Source organism: Globicephala melas, chromosome 2 (genome assembly GCF_963455315.2).
Source record: "Globicephala melas chromosome 2, mGloMel1.2, whole genome shotgun sequence".
Taxonomy (NCBI): domain Eukaryota; kingdom Metazoa; phylum Chordata; class Mammalia; order Artiodactyla; family Delphinidae; genus Globicephala; species Globicephala melas.
This window is the reverse complement of record NC_083315.2, coordinates 152,809,209-152,831,372: the sequence shown is the minus strand read 5'-3', so window position 1 is coordinate 152,831,372 and position 22,164 is coordinate 152,809,209. Positions and strand designations below refer to the sequence as shown.

Below are 22,164 nucleotides of genomic sequence, written 5' to 3'. Positions count from 1 at the left end.
AATGAGGGGAAAAGTGATCACAAAATGCAAAAAAAGTATCTGCCCAAAATGAAGTGACAGGTACACGTCACTGCAGACTAACAATCCAAGCAAATAAGAGAAAGACTTTAAAAAAGATTAAAAATCTAAAACATTCTCTGACTTTTTCAACATCTGGAGCAAAAGGACCCAACTTCCAGGAGAAACTGAAGGAAAAGAAAGGCAGTTGGAAAGCCATTCCCATGGTCAGCCAAGGCTTTCCGATCCAGCCTTCAAAAAAAAAAAAAAAATCTAGGTTGGTCGCTCCCAGCTGAAAACTTCTACCCTCTCAGGAGCGACCTCTTCCCAGAACCAACAAGAAGCCCGAGTTGTTTCACATGCCGCTTGCCTTCCTTTCCCCCCACATCTTACCTTTCCAGTTGAGCAGAAGATTTGGGGTCTGTTTGTTTGTTTGATGTTTAATCAACTGAGTTTGCTGGGTATGTTTCCTCTTTGGGGAGGTTCAGATCCCGGAATCTTTCGGTCTCCTTTTCTTTTTCTTTCTCTCTGGGAGGGAGTGGCGGGGAAGAAGGGAGGGGGTGTTGGAGGTGCGAAAAGCAGGTCCTTGGTGGCTCGAGATGCTGGCGGCTTCCAGAGGGGAGGACACACTCCCTCTCGCTCTCAGTGAGTTGCATGCGAGAGGAGATGTGTAGGGCTGCGCTCTAAGCCTGAGACTGCCGGAGGAGCCCAGGAATTTCACGCACTCCAGAGCCGGCCCCTCCCTCTCCCACACAGACCCCGGCATTTAAAGAGACAGCCAGGCTGCCTGGCTCAGGGCTTCACCTCCTCCCTGACTGTTTTTCAAACAGCTGAGAAGATATCAACTGGGAGGGGCACTGTGCAGCCCCCTGCGACTAAGAGGCAGTGTCAGGAGCTCATTTCTCCCTTCATTCCAGCCTAGGAAGGGTCTTCGCTGGATCTGGAGCAGGAATTAAAGACAAAATCCTCATTTACAGCTTCAGTAGCCTAAGCCACTTCCTCACTGGGGAAGATGCATGTGTCTCACTGCAGAATGAGGACCCTGACCTACCAGTGTGCCTCAGTTTCCCTGAGCAGTCACTCCTCCTTACAAAATTAGGGCAAGCCCTGTGCATCTGGTGGAGGCTGTAACTAGGACACAAAGCCATTCCTCTGCAAGCCCTCTGAATGCCTGCTTAAGACAAGACATAGTGCGGGGGACTGGGGACACACATGAAGGTGACAAATGGGGCTTCCCCTCCAAGGGCTCCTGGCAGGGAAGGCAGACAGAGGCACAGCCCACCCTATCTTTGGGGGCAGAGAGCTAAAAGAGACAGAGGCAGGAATCAGGCTCTGTGTTGGATCAGGCGGATGGTTCCCTTCTGTGGCTCGCACCCTGAGCTCAGGGCGTTGCCACTGCACACCCAAACCCTTCAAAGTCCATCACCAGTTTTGCCAAAGTAGTCCACGTTTGTGAAAACATTTCCCCAGTCAAGCCTAAACAAGGGATGGCTGTCAGTGGCACCAAACACAAGGTTCTGTTCATCATCAGGCCCTGGTGCCTCACAGTGGGCTAACCAGCCCTGCCCCTTTCTTCTCCTGCCTCCCCTTTCTGAGGGCTGCATGGCACATGGTCCTTCCTCCGGCCAGCGCCAACGGCAGGAAAAGCCGCTAACAGCTGTTGAACACTCACCACGTGCCAGCACATGGGTCAGGTCATTCAGTCCAGTGAGCTTGCTGCCTGTTGACCACTGAGGTCCATTTTACAGTTGAGGAAATCAAAGCTTTATGGAGGGTCCCCTAAGGTCACACAGCAGGAAATAACCAAAATGAAGTTGAACTCATGTGTATCCAACTCCAGAGCCTGCCTGCTCAGCCTCACGTTATATTGCCTCCTTTTCAGGGAGGGTAGTAGTCCTTATATTTCTGCCCTTTACCGGACATTCTTCCAACCATCCTAGCAAACTTGAGGGCATGTGTACTCAGCCTTATTCTCACAGAAAACCAAACAAGTAGGTCAACTTTCCTGCCCCAAGGAGTCTTCTATGCTTTGGTGGAAGACAGAGATGTGTTCCTATAAAGCAAGGGAAAAGTAACAGTCATGAAAGCAACGTAAAGGAAGCTCTATGGGACTGTCAAGAAGCAGATGATAACATTTTTTTTTGAGATTTGGGGGTATAAAGGCAAGCTTGGTAGACTAAAGCGGCATTTGGGCTGGGCTTAAATGGACACACGCAATTCCAGCATTACCAGTCTACATTTCCGTCTGTTTTACCTTTCAGATAATAATCTCACTTCCTTATATTTCTTTGGGTCCCCAGTCTTCAATACCTCAATGGTACCCAGCACATAATCGATTAATTTCATGTATGACACCTCACCTTTCACCAGTTTATGCTAGACCTGAAATGCCGTGTCTCCTGATCTATATCTTCCTTACCTGGCCTTCCTTGAAGTCCATGTACCTTATTTGTTTTCAGAATGTGGAAGGGAATTTCAGAGGACACAGTGCATGGGATTGGTCAAGCTGTCTAGAGCTCCTGTGGGAAGAACAATGTAAAGGATCACCATGATCCAGCAGGACACTGGAACTAGCCAGGGCAGCTATAGACTCACCTTTGGGAACAGCAGGAAGAGACCTAAGGGGCCCCCCGGGGAATATGAGGGTATAAGCCCAAAGGGAGAGTCTGAGGACTCACTGCCCTGCAGATGTCACCTCCCATGGGACTCCTCCAGCAAACAGCAGCTGTGGAAGGACATTCCCTCAAGAAGTCCACTGCATGTCTACAGGACGACCTAGGGTTAAAACACGTACCTGGATTCCAATCCCAACTTGACCACCTAAATTTCGTGTGATGTGAATAATTTTTTTCCCTCTCCAAGTCTCAGTGTCTTCACCTACAGAACGGAGATAATGCCTATACTTACTTCATAGGATTGTTTCGAGAATTAAATGATAAAATACATGCAGAACACCTGCCCCACCGAAATGTTTTAACAAATGTCCACTACCTTGGCCCAAGGGTCTGCCTCTGCCCCTGCATGGGGTTATTAACTTTGGACTGCCCCTATAGTTAGCATTCCTTTATTTCATCATTTAATTTTTAATATTTTAGCTTACTCTGACATCTGAGGTACTATCATTTCCTTGTTTTTAGTCCTTTTGCTTTTTACCTACTTCACCTTGTATACTTTGAGTATACTTGTCATTATCACTTTATTCCATTTAGTAGTTTCTTGGGCTTCTCAAGTGTTATTTACCTTTCAATTACTCTGGGGTATCCTTTTAGTCTGCCTTTTATTCTGAAATCTTTGGGCTCATTTTATCCCATTCCTCTACAGCATTTTAGCTAACTACCACTCCGCTCATTCTCAGTGATCCAGCATTCCCTCAGATAGTTCTGGATTTATGAGGCTGGATACGTACAAAAGAGCAGAGATGGACAACAATAAAGACAATAAGACATGTAATGCAACCATAAGCATAAAGCAACATCAGGTGTCCGCCCAAATGATGGTGCCACACCAGCAATGGTACTGATTTTTTTACAGAAAGACTCAATGGAAGCAACTGAAGGCTTCAGAGACCCTGGCCTTTCACTGCTCTCACCTCTGTCCTGAGCGGCGAGGACCACAGTCAGAGGCCATTAGGTTAAAGGTTCCCTGGTGGACCTACCTTCTTCACTTGACTCTGAGGCTGCTGCCTTCACTCAGGTCAGGAGGAAAACAAAATGGGACAGGGACTCTCCCAGTTTTTCTCAAATGTGCCAGACCAGTGCTTTCAGAATGGAACAAGGAACAATTTTATTACCAATCAAAAGAATAAGTTGTCCATGACATTCTGGGGAAAAAAGTCAAGTTGATATAATGATGAGAATGACAGTAATAATAATAAACACCACCACCAGTCTGGGCCTCCACTTGGTAGCATCCTAGTTAAGATCCCAAGGCTCTGCAAAGAGCACATCTAAGTTCAAATCCCAGCTGCACCATTTGCTGGCCATGAGACCTTGGCCAAGTTATTAACATTTCAACTCTCAGCTTTCTCATCTGTGAAGTGGGAATGATAATGATACCATCCTCAAACATTTCCTGTGACAATTATATCAAAAGCACCTGTAATAGTAAATGGCACTTGGAAGGTCCACAATGGAGTATCAGTTATCATTATCAGAGTGAGATTTAAACTATTTAATATCTGAAGTGGCATGGCAGCAGCCAATCAGACTGGAGGCTGGCCGTAAGCAAATGGTTTGATCCTAACAGGACATACCAGCTATCAGCCCTGATCGTTAGCATTATTTTCACCTGCCTGGTACTAAGGTAAGCACTTGGCATGCGTTATCTCGTTTAATCTTCACAGCAAGTTGGCTTTATGTTATTTATCGAAATATATGCAATTGCATATTTATAAATAAGACTATGCCTATAAAATCAGGGTTATAGATAAAAGACTTAACATATACCCTTCTGTTGCCCTAATCACTCTTGGTATGTGAATTTCAGGTTGCTTTGGGAGTCTTTTGCCTTCATTACACAGGTTCTTTCTTTTACTTACTGATTCTCTCAATAATCTTTGGGAAACAATGATAGTGGTCAATGGCCTCAGTTTCTTCATCCATTAAATAGGTATACGTACTGTCCTCTCTTTCTGAGTTCCCACTGCTCTACCCTAACACACCCTAGGAATATCAAAGGCTTGTCAAGCCAAGACCAAGTCCCAAAAATTGCGCATTAGACAGTTCTGCTAATCCCCAGCCAGCACTGCAGTTGAGTCAAGGTCTCAGATCCCCGCTTGCCTTGCTCCTGAGCAGATTGCGAATTCAGCCTCAAATGCTATTGGCTCAAAGCGGTTCATCCAACGCCACTTTCGAATATCCCTTACCCTCTTCTCTCCTCTCCTCCCACAAGAGCTGGGCTGCATTGCTGCCTCCTGGAGTTTGACATTCCGTCACCCACGTGACGGTGTTTCCAGTGGTATTAATAAGTGACTGCTTATTAATTAGTATTATTAGACATGCACTGTGCAGTGTAGACAGTAATACAGAGGGGCCTGGTATCTCCAAGGAGAGAACTTATACAGAAAGAGTTAAACCTGCAGTCCAGCAAGAGGACACGGCCAGCAGTGAGTCAGGGGGAGTCAAGAGCAACACTCCCCAAATTCTGCAAGCGGCACCTAATCCAGAGAACTGTTCATCACAGGATGGAAGAACACGTGGATGTGGGATTTACAGGCGTGTGAGGACATAAGCCCAAAGGCGAGCCTAAGCATTCAGGCCTTGAGGGGGTTAGTTCCCAGGGAATGTTTCTAACTCCAGGCATCCCTTCCACCAGGGTATCAGCACCCCCTACCCACCCACCCCCAAAGAGGCTGCAGGAAAGGCTAGCTCCCAGGAAGGCAAAAAGTCTTTAACTTCCAACTCCAGTGGGGAACCCTCTACCCTCATTTTCTTTCCCTGCTTCCTCCATGGAAATAAAATATTCTCGGGCGCTTGCAGCAGTAGAAGCCTCTCAGCCACCTCCCTGAATTCAGCAGCCATTGTCAGCTGAGAGGAGCCAGCCTTTGGGACAGGACTGCCGATTCCAGCCTCGGGGAGATCCTGGCTAGGACGTGCAATGGCATCCCTGCGCTGCATCCTTCTTCCCCTGAGCACCCAGGAGCAAGCAACTTGACTAGACTGATGATGCAAGAATATCTCACCAGAAACTTTACAAGAAAAATGCTAGAAGGAAACTATTTCCTCCCACGCTGATAATTTTCAGAGCAATTCTAGAATTTCCTGCTTGGGGATCACATTTTAATACGGTCCAGATATATTTGGAGTGTTTAATGGGTTTGAATGTTTGAGTGGCAGGGAGTTACCTATTAACGCTTGATGGTTGCTTTAAAAAAAATCATCATTTGCTCCATTTATGACAGAAGTTCTTGTCTGTTTTAAACTTCATTCCTCCCACCAGCTAGGTAAGAGCGGACAGCTGGCACAGGCCACTTTCAGATCGAGTGCCGAGAGGGCAGGACTTGCATCTCCGCATAGTGTAGTGGCAAAGGGCGTGAACTCCAGCTCCAGACCGCACAGGCTGGAATCCAGCTCTACAGCCCACAGGCCACAGGACCTTGGGCGAGTTGCTTGACCATTCTGCACCTCAGTTTCCCCTTCTATGTAATGGGGATCACAATAGTTCCTACCTCAATAGAGTTGTTAGGAGGATTAAGTGAGCTAATATTTTTAAAGTATTCAAACAGTGGTATTCACAGTGTAGAGGCTATGTGTGTTACTTAAATAAAAAATGAAACAACTTCCCATGGGCACTACTTCCTAGGAGGCCCTTAATAAAAGCTTCCTAACAATGGCAATGGTGATGTGCTGGTTCTAGAAAATCTCAGGATCACGGGCAGGAAAGGTATCCATTCTGCTATCATTCCTGGAGGTTCAAGCAGCCCCAGTTCTGGTGCCATTTGCCCTGTGTCCCTCCCCAGCCCCTGCTTCCCATCGTCTCTCCCTCTCCCTCTGCTGGACGGCCCTCATATCATCCCTGCCCCTTCACACTGTAAAGCCAGCTCAGCCCGGGTGCAGGCAGGAAAGGTGGCACCAACAGTGATGATCTTGTGGAGACTGAAGCGCGCCCCATCTCCATTCCCATCCCCAGCAGCAGCCATTCTCTCGGACCCACGCACCAGGACTATTCTTAAATGATATACTTTTGCCCGGTTGTGGAGGAAAAAAAAAGAAAAGAAAGAAAGAAACACCCTCCTCAGGATTCAAGCTGAAGATGGAATGATTGCCAAATGCTAACAGCTTTTCAAACAGGCCGCAGTTAAAAATATGTCTGAAATGGTTTTAACTCAAACTCAAAAAATAGCTTAACCGACTGTGGAGCTGTAGGCAGTAGGGGGTGGGGAAGCTGACGAGGAAGAGGGATTCCCTTCAGAGGGGCCCAAGGCAAACCCTCCACAGGGACATAAGAGAGGTGCCTGGCTTATTTCTCCATGAGAATAATACCTTTTGAAAACACAGACCAGATCTCCAGGAAATGTGGTGACACCAGAACGCTTGAGCTGCTCCCTACGAGGAGATACTCCTGATATGGGCCAGACTATGTGGCTTCCTGGACCTTCACGACGCTCAGCGTGACCACAGCTGCACCAGCATTGTCTCTGAGAGGGTCAGCAATGCAGATTCTCAGCTCCTACCCCCACTCCAAGCCCAGCAGACCTGCTGAATCAGAATCTGCACTTCAACAAGATGCCCAGGTGATTCAAACTCAAACTCCAATGTCATGGGTGTTACCTTGAACTCTGTCATGACACCTCAACCCTAAAAAGGATTGGATTCAACATATTTCTCCCCATTTACTTATGAGGAAACTGAGGTACAAGGAAGGACTCATCTAAGGTCACCAGCTGAGTCAGGCTAACAGTATCATCCACAGTTCCATCCCCTCCCCGAGGGCTCTAAGTCCCAAATTAGGCTTCATCATCAGACTAGCTAAGGACAGCAGAGAATTTCTGATGCTTTCTTTCTAGCGGCAAAGGACCTAGAACATAAAACAACAGCTTAAAGCAACGTTTCTCCAAGTAGGTTCAGTAGGTCACTATCCCTATCAGATACTCTGAAAGACTCTATTGTCAAATATGATCAGAAAATCCATAATCACACGAATATATTTAAGTCTCTGAGAAGTCTCGCAGAAGAGAAACTTGCTTAACATTGTTTAATATAATGTTCTCCAAAGTTACTTTACCACAAAACCCTTTTTTCCACACAGGAGACCTGTTAATATGAATGACATCATGTTCTGAGAAATACTAGCTGGGATTCGCCAGCCAGTCACGTGCTCAACCATTCAATCACACGCTCAACCAGTCTGCCGGAAAGCAGAATGTTTCATGATGTTTTGTAAAGGTGAGTGCAGGGGGAGGAGTTCCTTTTATAGTAGCCCCCAAAACATCATCATTCAACCTGATATTGATCACTTCCTGCAGCAGGGAGCTCACTACCACACAGAGCAACCCAACTCATCGCTGGATGACTCCAATATTTAAAAACGTTATTACATTAAGCCAGAATCCTCCTTCTTGAGCAACAATTGCTTAAAATTTATCTTCAGCACCAGTGTGCATAGGGATTTGATCATTGTTTCTAACAGTTACCCTTCACACGCAACTCTAGCAGTAACAGACTAATAAGTCTGCTCTGTCCTCTGCAGTCTAGACCTTCAAATATTTCTCAGAATCATAGAATTTGGAGCTTAAAAGTATTTTAAGTATTACCTAACCCAACCTTTTTATTTTACAGATGAGAAGGCCATGTCCAAGAGCAATCACATTCCTTGCCCGAGATCAAACAGACAGTAGAAACTTAACCTGGGAGACTGGATTTGAATATAATAGGGTGCTTGTGTTCTTTCCTTAGAAGGAGAACTTTCTTTCCTCACAAGGAGCTCCTGGGTGTTTGAGGTTCATGTTTAACCTCCAAGGCCCATCATAAAGAATCACACAGCCTCCTGCATCCTTCCTCCTGGTACCCCTTGCAGATGCCACACTGGGGGCCAGACGACTCACAGAGCTCACCCAGCGTGGGGAGTTGTGTTCCAGCCTCTCCCCTCCTGGGGTGGCCAAGCTGGGACTCTTCTTCACCTCACGCTGCCTCCTCACCGTCAACGCCATCTGCACCCTCCTTCTCAAGGATCACCATCTGCTTTCCTGATACCACTCAGCCACCCCCAGCACTTTGCTTGGTTCCCTAACCCACTGCTTGGGCCACTCTCCTTGTAACTTGTGATTTCCCTTTTTTCTTCCCTTTCCACAGTCTTCATCCACTCATTCTTTCACCTCCTCAGCCCACAACTTCATGAGCTTGCATGCGTACAATCTCCTATTTCCTCACTCTCTCTCATGCCAAGCCCCCACTAACCTAGAAATTCTATCAGAGCCCATTGCTTGGGCTAAGATTTTGCTGCTAGGCTATATATGTCTGCTGAATAAATAAATGAGGTTCTTTCTTTCTGCTGTTCTTCTATGCCAACCTTGCCTCGCATATTCTTTAACATCATCACATAAGCCCACTTGCCCCTCTTCCTACTAGTATACTCCCTTCCTACAAAGCAGTTAAGGGCTGGGTACACACTAGGGGTTAGGTAAATGCAAAGCGATAGTACTAGGTCACTAAGAAATATTCCTAAAGATGACTACTGTTCCTTTACTCCCTAGACAGGAGGGCAGTGATCACATATATGTAACCATACATAGCATCTAAAAGTTCTCAATAAATACGTGATAAATGAATTTTTTTTTAAAGTTTGTGCACTTATGAAGCCCATAATGATTTCCACTTGTTTAACATCTATTCTGTGCTGGACATTTCACATATATTATCTCGTTTAATACTTTGAAGAGCTATAAGGCTGGGGCAAGAGGTTCGGGGAAGCAATTCAGATCTATGGCATTCTGGCTTCCATACCTGTGCACTTCCCTCTTCCTCTCTGCACCCACAAAGGTATCCACCAAAAGGGTCCAACGCCGTATCCCTCATTTAAATGGAGATTAGTTTCAGTTCCCTACTTTCTTTCTCTCCTTTCTAATCAGTAGTTCTCCTGTTCTCTGACGTTCCCTTTCCCTGTCTACAACTCCTTGAGAAACCCTTCCCACCCTTCCCATTCTTCACCGCCCATTGGACGTGTGGCAAATACAGGCATCAGCAAACAAAAGTTTTATACCAAAGGTCGCTCTGGAAGCAAACTGGAGCCCTATGTGAAGCGTAACTGTGAGAAACAGATTTCAGTGATTAATGCCCTATTCATACTGGAGGTGAAAACAGATTTTAGGCCATTGTTGACTAAGAAAATCTCAAAGTGTGAAAATCTGGCATGTAACTATGGGGAACAGGGAATCATCCTCTTCCCCCACCAAATGCTCTGAGGCATCTGCTTCTAAACTCTGAATTAACTGGTTCAAGTCTTCTCTCTTCTTTGCAGCCTCTGGTAATAAGTTGGCACTATCAATGCCAAACACTGGAAAGAAAATTAAAAGTCTAGAAAATCAACCAAACATGGATGAATCACCTCTGAAGCACCCAAATATATCAACAGCCTCACATTTTTAGTTTTCGAAGATTAACCCTCCGTTTTGCTCTTCCACGCCCCATCACCTTATCTCCAGTTTGTCTTCTAATTCCTGTAACAAGTGTGAGTCACTTCAAAAGCTGATGGTCTCCACCCCCTCTTAGTTTTATTGCTTAGGTCTGAAGCACATGTAGACCATGTTGCTGAGGATGGGCAAGATCTCTAGACACCAGGGGGGAAAAAAGACAAGATGCCCCTTTTACTTCCTGGAAAAATCAAGGAAAAATGATGACATGCCCATGGTTCAAGCTAACTTCCTCACCCTCCTAAATCACACGCCACGTCAATCTCTAGGGTGAATTGACATGCAGAACAGCTCTGCTGGAAGGTGAGACATACCAGGCTTACAAATACAGCTACCTAAACCTCTTTGCTTTGGCTCCCAAGAGCTGGGGACCCTTGCTGATTGGAAATGGTCTCTTCCACTAGGTCTCTTTTTTAAGCTGTATGTTGACTTTTTTCCCTTTTTAAACTTCTTTTTAAACTTGCAAATCTCTCCTAGTCCAGAGGACTTTATTAACTCTCTCCCTCTCTCTGGATTTTCCTCCAAGAGTCTACCAAATTATTCTTGGGCCTAGATTCATTCACTAACCATATCATATTCCAAGTAGACAGAACACAGTAGTAAACAAGACAAACAAATCTTCTGTCCTCATGTACCTTATATTCTAGTAGGGATAAGGAATAGAAAATAATAGAGCACACAAACACATGAGATACTTTCAAAGAGTGATAACTACTATGAAGAAAACAAAATCATAGAATTTTATAAAAGTAGCTAGGGGAAAGAAGAACAGTTTTAGACTGCATGGTCTAAAAGGCTTTTCTGGAAACAAAAGGTTTTTTTGACTTAAATCTTGACTAATAAGAAGTATCCCATCATGAATGAATACTTTCTTTCAGGATGATAGGACAAATATTACTTGGTAAAATTCCAGCTAAAAGATAAGTAAAATTTCAGAAATAGCATTAAGGTGCATCACTCTTAGAAGTCAGTCTATAAAATGAGGTGAGAGACGTTTGTTATAGAAAGGACATGAGAGCAGGGGAGAATCAAGCCATCCAAATATGTTTCTTACCTCAGGGAACATGTAACCACTTCCCAGGAATTTGTAAGCTTCAGGTTTTTATAGCACAGTGGTTAAGAGAATTGACTCTAGAAGCAGACTGCCTGGTATCGAATCCTGGCTCTGCAATCTACCAGCTGTGTGATCTTTGGCAAGCTATGTAACCTCTCTGTGCTTCATCTTGCTGATTTATAAAATAGTTATAATAATGGTACCTACCTCAAAAGGTTGTTATGATAATTAAATCATTTAATATTCGTAAAGCACTCATAACAAATCACTGAATGTAGTATGTGCTGTATAAGTATTACCATCATATTGTCAGGTGCATCCTTTTATGAGCACCCGTGCACACATCAGCATCAGGCATTCTCACAGCACACTCCTCAGGGCAATCAGTGCAGAGAGCCCTGTGCACATTGAGGGACCCTGATCCCAGCAGGAAGCTGATTCAAGCCTAAAGAGACTTTCTCTCTTTACAAAGTCAGAGATGGAGATTTAATTCATATAGAGTTGTAGAGGCCTCTGATTCCTTTAGAACCCACTCAAGTCACACAGTGGTTCACAGGAGTCACAAATGGAGCCCCAGTATTCCCATGACTTTTCCCCAGGTCTCTTCTTGGCTATAACCATTAACTGAAGTCCAGAGTGGTCAGTCACCAGATAACAGTACTTGTTAGGGGAAAAGGGCAGCCTTCCCAGAGTCACAGCTCATCTAATTCCTGTGTGAGCTATAAGCTTGTCCAAGGTTTAGCATCTAGCGTATTGTCTAGCATATCAAAAGTGCACCCAAAATATTTGTGGAATAAATGAATTGTGGCTCTTTCATTATGTTTGTGCTTCAGGTGGACAATAATATACACCCTATAATTAATATAAGCATCTGCTTTCTTTCCCTCACCACTAGGAGGAAAACTAAATAAACGAGGCATTCTAAAACAATCAGTTGTCATCACAGAATAAGAGCAAATGTGAAAGTGGTCGTTAGTTTTTAGGGTGGACGTTCATTCAGCAAGTCCTCAACAGCTTGCTACTCTGGTTTTATCTCAACTCTCCTGTGGGGCAATCATTATTAGAGTAGTTTGTGGACAATTTCCCCTCAAATTCCCTACAGAAGTGTATTGCCTGCAGAACCATGGAGAGCTCCCAACAGCTTCCCGTTCGGCAGAGCAGCCTCAGTTTTCTCAGGACCACGGAGAGCGCCCATGCTGCTCAGCAGGTGTGCGGGACTTGCCATCTTTCACAATCACTGAGAACTCCACCAGGAATTGCAGACTGATGACCCCTAGTGAAACCGTCTCCACTGCGATTCAAATATTGGAATGGGGTAAAAGGTGACTGGGTAAAAAGTGTCCCAAAGTCCAAGAAATAGCCAGAGAATCTGCTATCCTGCGGTATGACTCAGAGCAGGCCTGAGGACAGCAAACTAATGATTGCAGCTACTTTGTGCCAGATCGGCATTTTTAGTTCCCTTTCCCCCACCCCCCAAAGTTAAATGCCCAAGGTGAATTCAAAACCTGCAGTCCAAACTGTGATCAGATCAACGTGGCTGCACCAGACGAAACTGATCTTATCTGAATGGTGACTTTATCCACTTTGGAGAGCAGAACTCATGACAATAATAAGGAGAGACAGAAATAGGAGGAAGAACAGTCACAGCAGAGCCAGGAAAGAATTCACTTTACTATCATTTTGGAGGATTAATTCTAAGCTTCCCTCCTATAAATGTCGTTTTTCACTTCAGCAGGAGGTCTGGGGTCTGAAATTATTCTAGCCAACTTGCAGAATGCACCACTTTGAACCTGATTTGCAATGCATTTCTGCTTCCTCCTACCAAGCGCAATGATGTTTGCTTAATGGTCACCTGGCCCCCTGCATGCTCCACTCCCCTGGCGTGAGGAGGTATACACACTGGAGGTCAGGTGGGAGAATGCAGTTGTTAGGAAGGCCTGAGAGTATGTAGGTAAGGAGATACGGTGTGAGCTTACAAGCACAAAAAAGGTATACAGACTCTCACAAAGAATAGGATTGCATGGCTGCAAGGGGTAGAGGGAAGGCAAAATGTGCTGAAGCAACCGTGTGCGCTTTAAATAATGTATTACATCTAGACCTGGACCCGCCAGGTCCCTTACCCACTAGCCAGTTAAAGTGAGAGGATCATATAATTACCTGGATCCTCCTTAATTGGATGTACTAAGTCTTTCCAGTCTCGTCTCCTCAGCAGCCCCCTAAATTCCAGCCTCACTGTATTACTTGCCTTTCTTCAGACTTGCTACATAATTTTACACCTGCATGTTTTTATTCATGCTGTTCCCTCCTCCCAAAACTCCCTCCTACTTCCTCCTCTCCATCTCCCCATTCAGTTAAAATCATATTCACGCTTCAAGGCCCAGATCAAAGGCCACCTCCTCCACAACACTAACCCCTAACTCTCCCCCATAATTATTATTCACTCCTTCACCTCTGTCCTCACAACAGGCTATTTTTAACTCACATTAGAGCTATTTGCTTGCATGTTTCTCTCCCCCTCTAGATTGTAAACTCCTTGAGAGCAGCAGGGTTTTTTTTATAAACTTTTGTATTCATGGCAGCACACTGGAGTTTCTTGATCATGGGTATATCATAATACATTTTTAAGTAAATGAATGATTTTTTTTAATGTAACAATATAAAGCAAAAACCAGAATACCTTCCTCAGTCACCTTTTGCTGGACGTTTGTACAATAACTTGGAAATGGTCGAATCCTTCCAGGTGCTGATTTTCTTCCACCAGCTTAGCAATCAGGAGACGGAGGAAGAAGAATTGACCGTAAGTCTCTAGTGTGCCTGGCTAGGGCTGCATCCACAATCCCCAACAATAAACAGGATGGAGCCTTTGCCTTAAGATCAGAGCGCTCTTACTTGTGCCACTCTTACTTGTGCCACTGGTGACATCTCTCCAACTGATGGTCAGATTCTGGACACTACTTTTGACCCCAAGGTGCTTACTTGATATTTCCTACCCTAGCAGACTTATCTGAACTTAACTTCTGGACTTTTAAGAGTTATGGTCTCTCTGACTTTACAAGTCCTAGCTTTCCCCCCAAAATTCATACTCCTTCCTACCAGTTCTCTACTATGCTCTGAACCCCAGGTCCCGGATCCTTCAAAGCACCTCTGTGCCAAGTGCCAATGCATCAGCCCGGAGTGGCTGTATGTGTGAGTGTGGATGTGAACATGACGAGACACAGCAGCATGTGTGTACAGTTGTTTACACTCAGCCTCACTCTGTGTGTCATTATACAAAGGTAGGAGTATACTCCCATTAGGAACAGGGCACTCCTCAAATCCTCCTGGGAAGAATGTTGATAAATTTGATGCCAGAGAAATGCCTCCACTGCCTCTCTCATAAACTTTCTACCTAGGAGCAATTGTCAGTTCCCAGGACCTGCATCATCCACATCTGGCACTCTTAGAATTGAGTCTGACCATGGGAGGAGAGAGTGGAGGTTGCCGAGTCTCATGTGGAGTTACCTCATCCCTGGTGTCCTCTGGAAGATGCCGGTGCTGAGCTTTGTTTTCCAGTTTCCCCACTCCATGTACCTCCCATGACTGGCTTCTTCAGGTACCACCCCCATATCTTGCTCAATTCCTTTCAGATTTCTCGGCTGAATCTTGATGGGTGGATTATGACCTTTCCATCTTGCTCAGCCCACTGAACTCTGTGTCCTTTGATTTTCATTTATCCGCTCCCTGAGTCTTGAGCTGTAAGTGGGCTCTGTCTTCTGGGTTCGTCCAAGAATACTACCTTTCCTGCCCCTGACAAGCTGAGGAACATGCAGGGCACTTGAGATGAGAAGAGAAGGGAAAAGTAACACCATGCTCTAATAGATGCAACAGTCCTGCATCCTGAATGATCATTTTGTCTCACTTTCTAAAAACTTAGTGGTTAATTTCCACTGCTCCATGATCATCTCTCATGTTTTCCCCCAGTAGCCACTATTTCTGCCAGAACCAAAGGAGTTAAGGAAGCAGCCAACATGTAATGCAAGAAGTATAACTCTGAGTTTGAACTTATCTCTACTTCTTTGAGTTCTGGGACATACCTATCTTGAGCCTCACTTTCCCCATCTGCAACATACTTAACCCAGGACTCTGACGACTGAACCAGGCAGCATAAGTGACAATGTCCAGGACAATGCCTGGCACGTAAGAGAAACAATTTGTTCCTGAGCCCTGCGGAGCTGCCCTCAAGGATTCTATGGTTAGTGTGGACTTGTGGCAGGTGGGGGCAGCAGAGGGCCACTGGGGGAGTGGAAGAAAAGGTAGGAGGCCCAGGTCTTCCGAATCCTTGGTTCTGGGAGACAGGTTCCAAGAGCAGGCATCTCAAGACAGGTCAGGTCCTCTACCAAAGAAATACAGGAGAGAGAGCAGGTAGGTACACAGAGGCCTACCTGAGATAAGAGAGGGTCATGAGGTCAAGATGTCAAGAATTCACGAGAGAATTGGCACCACGGAGCCAGCCATGCCAGCTGGAGAGCCTGCGGTGCCAGACAGAGAGGTCAACACCCTGCAGTTACAGAGATTTAGTGGCTTCTCAGAGCTGCCACACCACTGGAAACAGGTTTTCCTTGGCCTCAGCAAAGGCAGCCCACATCAGCAAAACTATTTTGTTGGGGGAAATTTTTTTATATATATATAATAATTCACACCCTTAGCCAAACTATAAAGATTTAAGAGTTTCTTCTGGCCTGATAATGTCCCTGTCTTGAGGCACTTGCTAAAAAGCTCATCCTTGCAGCTTCTTTGTCTCTTATTCCCAAGCTGCAAAAATAATTCTCAAAGAGGCTGCCTCAGGACCCTGGGCCAGGTGTCAAATGTCCACCCTCCGAAATCATGAAGGCACCTGAAACTGTTTCATCATATGTAAAAAGAGGGGACTGGATAGGGCCTTTTTCTTCTTCTAAAGCCTATCAGAGTCTAAAGCTGAAAGCTTTTCCTTCATTCACCGTGTACTAAGTGGGAGCTCCACTTCGTGCGACCCCCTTTGGTGATGACATCACCTTACAGCCAGGGACCCCAGGTGGAGTATTAGAGCTGGAGTTCAACTGTCCCCAGCATTGACTCCTGGGGCTTTGGTGCCATTCAGGCCTTAAAGGTGTACCTACCACATATGCGTCTTGCCAAAACCACCCCTAGCTGCACATTAGTACCACCTGGGAAGCTTTTCAAAAACCTATCTATGACCAAGCTTCCATCACCAGAAATTTTTATTTTATTAGTCTGAGGTAGGGTAGGAATAATGATCAAAATATCTACTGACCAGTAGGGCATGAGCCCAGCCAGTCAGATGGTTGCTGGCAGGACGTCATACCTGCATGTACACACTAAACGTCAACCCTATCCCTGGGCCCCATTATCAGTATGTTTAAAAAGCAGCCCAGGTGATTCTAACATGCAGCCAGAGGGGAGAACCATTGGGCTAGACTTTGCCTCTGAGTAAATGTCCAGTGACCGAAGACTCCTCCATGAATGAGAACGGCTCACAGACAAATTGACCTAAGACGCTCTCTGCACTAGAAAAGCAAGCAAGGAGATGAGGTTGTGATCACAGGACACACACAGAGGATTCCATGGTCTTTGAGGGCAGGGACAATGTTACCTCTCTGTCTTCGACCCTCCAGTGCCTCTCACAGCACCTGGCAGGCAGCAGGGGGTCAGTAACATCTGATGATGAATGAATAGCACTGACCCTCCGTGGGCTTCTGTCATAAGGCTATATGATCTACACAGCCCCACGGAGGATGCATGACCAGAGTGCAAATACTGCTCGTGCACCCTGTAATTCAGGCTGTACTTCCACTGGCTGAAGGGAGGGGGCGCTGTCGCTCATCTCTCACATCAAGCGCCTGCAGGGCATCACTAAGCGCTTAGGAGAAAGTGGGGCCCCTGTCTTCATCCAGCCACCCCACCCCATCATTCTCCTGGGTCGAGGGGAGCTTGCTGTGCGGGTGTGTTTCCAGCCTCGGCAGCCAAAGCCTGTGATCTTGTCTGCAGGAATTTGGAGGGCTGATTCAGCTCTTCCTAAGTCCCCTGGTCTGCCCCTGGGCCTGCTGTCCCAGCCTGAACCATGATGGCCCCTCGTCTGGGCTTCTCCTGCCGCTCCCCTCACCCCATGCAGCACTGACCCACTTCTGCCATCTGCGCCATGGTGTGGGTCTTTGGCCGAAACGGAAAAAAAAAAAAAAAAAAAAGACGGCCATTTGGAATCTTAATGAGACCAAGTTCATTTCATTATGTTGTCATTTCATATTTCACCGCTTTGACGGTGAAGGCACAGGAGACCCCAGAGGGCCTTTCTGCTTTGCACACAGGGTGGAGAGGCAGGAGAAGGAAGGGGGTACATGACTGACAGGAGACCACGCCCCCTCCATCACCCTCTCTGCCCACACCAAAACCAAAGTAGGGGGAGGGCTGGTCCTTTCCTTGGAGACCGGTGATGACAGCCAGATACAGGAGGCTGAAGGAGCACCTTTCCTTACAGAGGGGCTCTGATCAAACCGGGGCAGGAAGGGAGGAGCCCTCCTCAGTGCCGAGCTCTAACGTGTTCTCAAGTACAAACAGAGCTGGCCTCGGGGCATCATAGAAATTGCCATTATGAATTCAGATGGCGCACCAGGGGGTGCCTCGCTTTCTATTATTGTGGTTGGTCTCATGAGCCACTCCAGCAATAGGATCTCAAAAGTGCAAGTGCTACCCCCGGGGGCACCATTAGAAACACATTATTTTAAAGCACCACAATAAAGCATGAACTCAAACAACTTCATTGAAATAAAGATTAATATGGAACATGTGTTCCTCAGCCTCCTCCCACCCACACACCCTACAACCCATGCCTCGCTCCCCTGCACAAACACCTGGTAGTCCACTCACTAGACCACCTGCCCAGCCTGCAGTTCAGGGCTTGCTATGATAGGAGACATGGAACTTGGGTGAGCCTCAGGAGACAAGGACGTAGGAAGGCCAAGCCACGCCAGGCACAAGGGGAAGCAGCAGAGAGACCACTCTTGAGATTCCAGGCCCGTGAGCCAGCGGGATGCAGTGTACAAAGGCCCGGACTGGAGTGGAAAGTCCTGCACCTCGCCAGATTCAGCCGCTAAGGAGAGGCATTAACCCGAGCACATCATTTAACCCCTCAGAACCTCAATTATGTTTTCGATAAAAGAAAACTAAATGTTCTTCCTTATTATTCCTGTTTCACAGGGTTATGGTGGGGATGAAACAAGGTAAGGCAGGTTGTATGAAATGTCACTAAAACCAGAACATACCATCTCAACATAAGATACATGCTACGTTTTATTGTGCTTCACAGATATTATGTTCTTCACAAATTGAAGGTTTGAGGCAACCCTGTGTGGAGCAAGTCTATTGGCGCCATTTTTCCAACAGCCTTTGCTCACTTCATGTCTCATTCTGTGTCACATTTTGGTAATTCTCACAGTATTTCAAACTTTCTCATTATTATTATGCTTGTTACGATGATCTGTGGCCAGTGATCTTTGATGTTACTATTGCAAAAATATTACAACTCGTTGAAGGTTCAGATGATGGTTAGCATTTCTGCAATGAAGTGTTTTTTAACTCAGGCATGTACATTGTTTTTTAGACATAAGGTCATTGCACACTTCATAGACTACAATATAGTGTAAACATAACTTTTATATGCACTGGGAGACTGAAAAATTCACGTTTTTTTCAATATTTGCTTTATTTCAGTGGTCTAGAATCTAACCCACGATAATTCCAAGGTATGCCTGTATGCCCTTCTGCAGGGTGTGGTCCGGGGAAAGGGCCTCAGCTTCTCTGGCCACTGAGCCATAGGAAAGCAAGTAAGGCCCACCACCGGCAGATACAACACCTTCCTCTTGGCTCGGCCCAGCTGGGGACTGGGGGGCAGCCAGGGCTTGGACACTCTGGCTTTTTTTTTTACATAGGCCCAGGAGACACAGGCAGTACAGCAGAAGTGGACAAATGAAAAAGAAAACAGATGACCTTCTACTAAACAAGAGCAAAGGGACTTCCCTGGTGGTGCAGTGGTTAAGAAGCCGTCTGCCATTGCAGGGGACACGGGTTCGAGCCCTGGTCCAGGAAGATCCCACATGCTGTGGAGCAGCTAAGGCCATGAACGACTACTGAAGGCCACGCTCTAGAGCCTGTGCACCACAACGAGGGGTAGCCCCGCTCGCTGCAACTAGAGAAAGCCTGAGCACAGCAACGAAGACCCAACGCAGCCAAAAACATAAATAAATAAATAAACAAGAGCAAAGAGGAAGAGGAGATGTGCTCCCGGAGAGCAATAGGAATCAAAATGATCTTACTGAAAGTCATCATCTTCCCTTCCACTAGACAGCATGGAGTTCTTTCCTTACAATCTCTAATCTCCCTGGAAGGGGGGTCAGAGACAGCCTTCCCTCTGTAGACCAGATGAGGCACAGAGAGCTTATTGAATCAGGAGAGAAAACCAGGGACAGAACACCCAGATCCTGGCCTCTAATCCAGTCTGCCTCCCTTAGAACCTAGGTCTTGAAGAGGGTGTTCAGAGGTAGTTCTCATTTAAGGGAAACTGTGTAATCAGATGGGGTTGCCTACAATGAATTAACGGACAGAAAAGAAAATTCATGCTACAGGACTGGCCTTTCATCCATCCAGTTCAAAGGACTCAGGATCCTCATCTTGGCCCCAGTTGTAGCTCAGCAGGACCACAGAGGGGTAGCTGGGAGCACCAGAGAACCCCAGGTGGGGGAGAAAATAATGGTGAGGGGTTGGCACAGGTATTAGGACAGAATACCCTGCCGTTACTACTTCTAGTGTCACGCAAGAGGAGAAGGGACAAATTTAAAAGTGGGAGACAGATGCCCCAATGGGTTTTGCATCTCTTTTACTTTCTGTTTCTGGAAGGGAAAGAGGATTGTCATAAAAATAACTAAACTGACTTCAAATATTTAAATTTCAGAAATGGAGGAAAAAAGAAAAAAGTGAAAGTGAGATTAAAATATGCTGTAAACAAGGCACAAAGCTGGCCTGTGACAGGAGGGCTCTTTCCTCTCTGGCCTAGCAGGTGACACTGCCATGCCACACCAACATGCCACAAGCCAGATGTTTCCAGGAAAGAGCATGGGGTAAGAGGATGCACCTCATCTCACCTCTGGGGTCGGGTGAGTCAAGGCATCAGGCCCAGGTCACAGGGCGTGTGTGTGGGAGCTTGGCTCTGTTTTGTGGACCAGACCGTACTTGTCACCCTGGCCCACTTCCTCTGAAACACATCACTGGTCACTGAGGGGACAAGACAGAAAGATGGAGGATGGAGTGAAACCAGAAAACCAGGGTGGGCCAGCCACAATAGCTCTGCTCCATGGGCCAGGCATGGCTCAAAGTGAAATCTTCAGGGAGCTCTGAGGACAGGGAAGGCAAGAAACACAATTCAGGACCGTGGCTGATAAATGAGAAACAGAGGGAAATGCACACTGTACCCTCACCATCCTCTTCCATTAAATAGAGGGGATTAAATGAGAAGTGGAGGCACACGAACTCCCCTGGCTGAGAGTGGGGAGGTAGCAGAGCAGAGTAGAAACCTTAGAGTCATAGTGGCCTGGTCAAAACGAGCTGAGGGTCAGAAATGCGGATTTGAAGAGGCATGTGGGGCTCCAAGCCTGAAACCAGGGAAGATCTAGACCAGGTAGGTTAAAATAAGCAGATGGTAAGGCTGTCGAATGCCTCCACAGTGGACTCAGCCGGCCTTGGAGACTGAACGGAGCACGTGTCGACTCTCGGGGTTAGACAGTGGATCCAGTGATTTAATGGACCTGTGAACTGTACTTGCAGGTGGGACTACAGAGGTCTAGAGGAAGGATGAGCATCATGGGACATGAAGGAGATTTTCTTTCTAGAAACTTAGAGAACAAAGGGATAGAAGATTAAACTTCTAATAGAAAGGAGGCTTTGTGAGATACTGAGCTCCTTGTCTATAGCAGTATTCAAGTAGCATCTGAGTGGCAGAGATTTCTACATCAAGGGAGCAGCAATCCTACAAGATCTCATGATTCCATTCCATTTCTCTTCTACCCACCCTATCCCCTACCCTCCTCCCCATACACATAGTTACCCTCAACTACCCATGTCATCAAGTTAGTAAGAGATATTGGTCGGATAATAGAGGGAAAATGCAAGTATACAAAAGTCTGCTAAAATGCAAGGATGTATCCTCTCAAATAAAAGCCCTGTTAATCTTCCACAGTCCAAAGGGAAATGCAGAGACTGTCTTCCTTCCCTCAGTCATAACCATCTGAGTGTTCTTACGCCCTCACTGGGGGATAAGATATTCTTCCAGGTCAGCAGAGTCTCCCTTGATTCAAGGTGCTACCCCTATGTGATACATGAGCAGTGCAGCTCAGAGCACAAAGGGGACTGCAGGGCTCCTGTTAGTTGCTTGTTCAGTAGCATTCGCACCCCACATTACACCTTCTTTCTTAAGGAAAAGCCCAATTTTGTTTCAGTATCAGGCAACCACAGCTTTATGGAAGGCTGGCCCCGGGCCTAGGGAATGAACCTTGATCAGTTCAAGCCAACAAGGTAATTCCACTCCCCTTGCTAGTAATGGCATGTGATGCCATTCTGACCAGTAAAACCCATGGGGAAAACCTGCACTTCTGCGAAGCTTTCTCTCTCTCGAAAATAAGCATGTGGCTGTGTGCATGTGACACCATCTTGGGATCACCTTGAGACCATGAGGAGAAGCAACCCAACGGGATAAGCCAAGACACAAAGGATGGTAGAGTGGAATGAGAGAAAGGATTTGGAGACATATTTGAACCACAGAATTAACCAACCCTGGAATGCTTACATCTAGACTTCTTATTCTTGGAAATGACATAATATTTTTCTTATTTTTAAAACCACTTCTCTGGGCTTCCCTGGTGGCGCAGTGGTTGAGAGTCCGCCTGCCGATGCAGGGGACACGGGT

At 46.2% G+C, this 22,164-nt stretch overlaps 1 protein-coding gene and 1 pseudogene across 12 annotated transcripts in view; one reads left to right on the top strand and one right to left on the bottom strand.

Annotated features, from left to right (window-relative positions):
* NRXN3 (neurexin 3) overlaps positions 1-675 on the bottom strand; it is a 1,711,975-nt gene extending 1,711,300 nt beyond the window's left edge. For all 12 annotated transcript variants that reach the window (XM_060295131.1, XM_060295132.1, XM_060295124.1 and 9 more), the window contains exon 1: positions 391-675. The gene's annotated coding sequence lies outside the window, so the exon portion shown is untranslated. The remainder of the gene's footprint in view (positions 1-390) is intronic.
* Positions 1-22,164, top strand: part of LOC115839658 (cyclin-dependent kinase 1-like) — a 112,223-nt pseudogene that overhangs the window by 3,512 nt on the left and 86,547 nt on the right.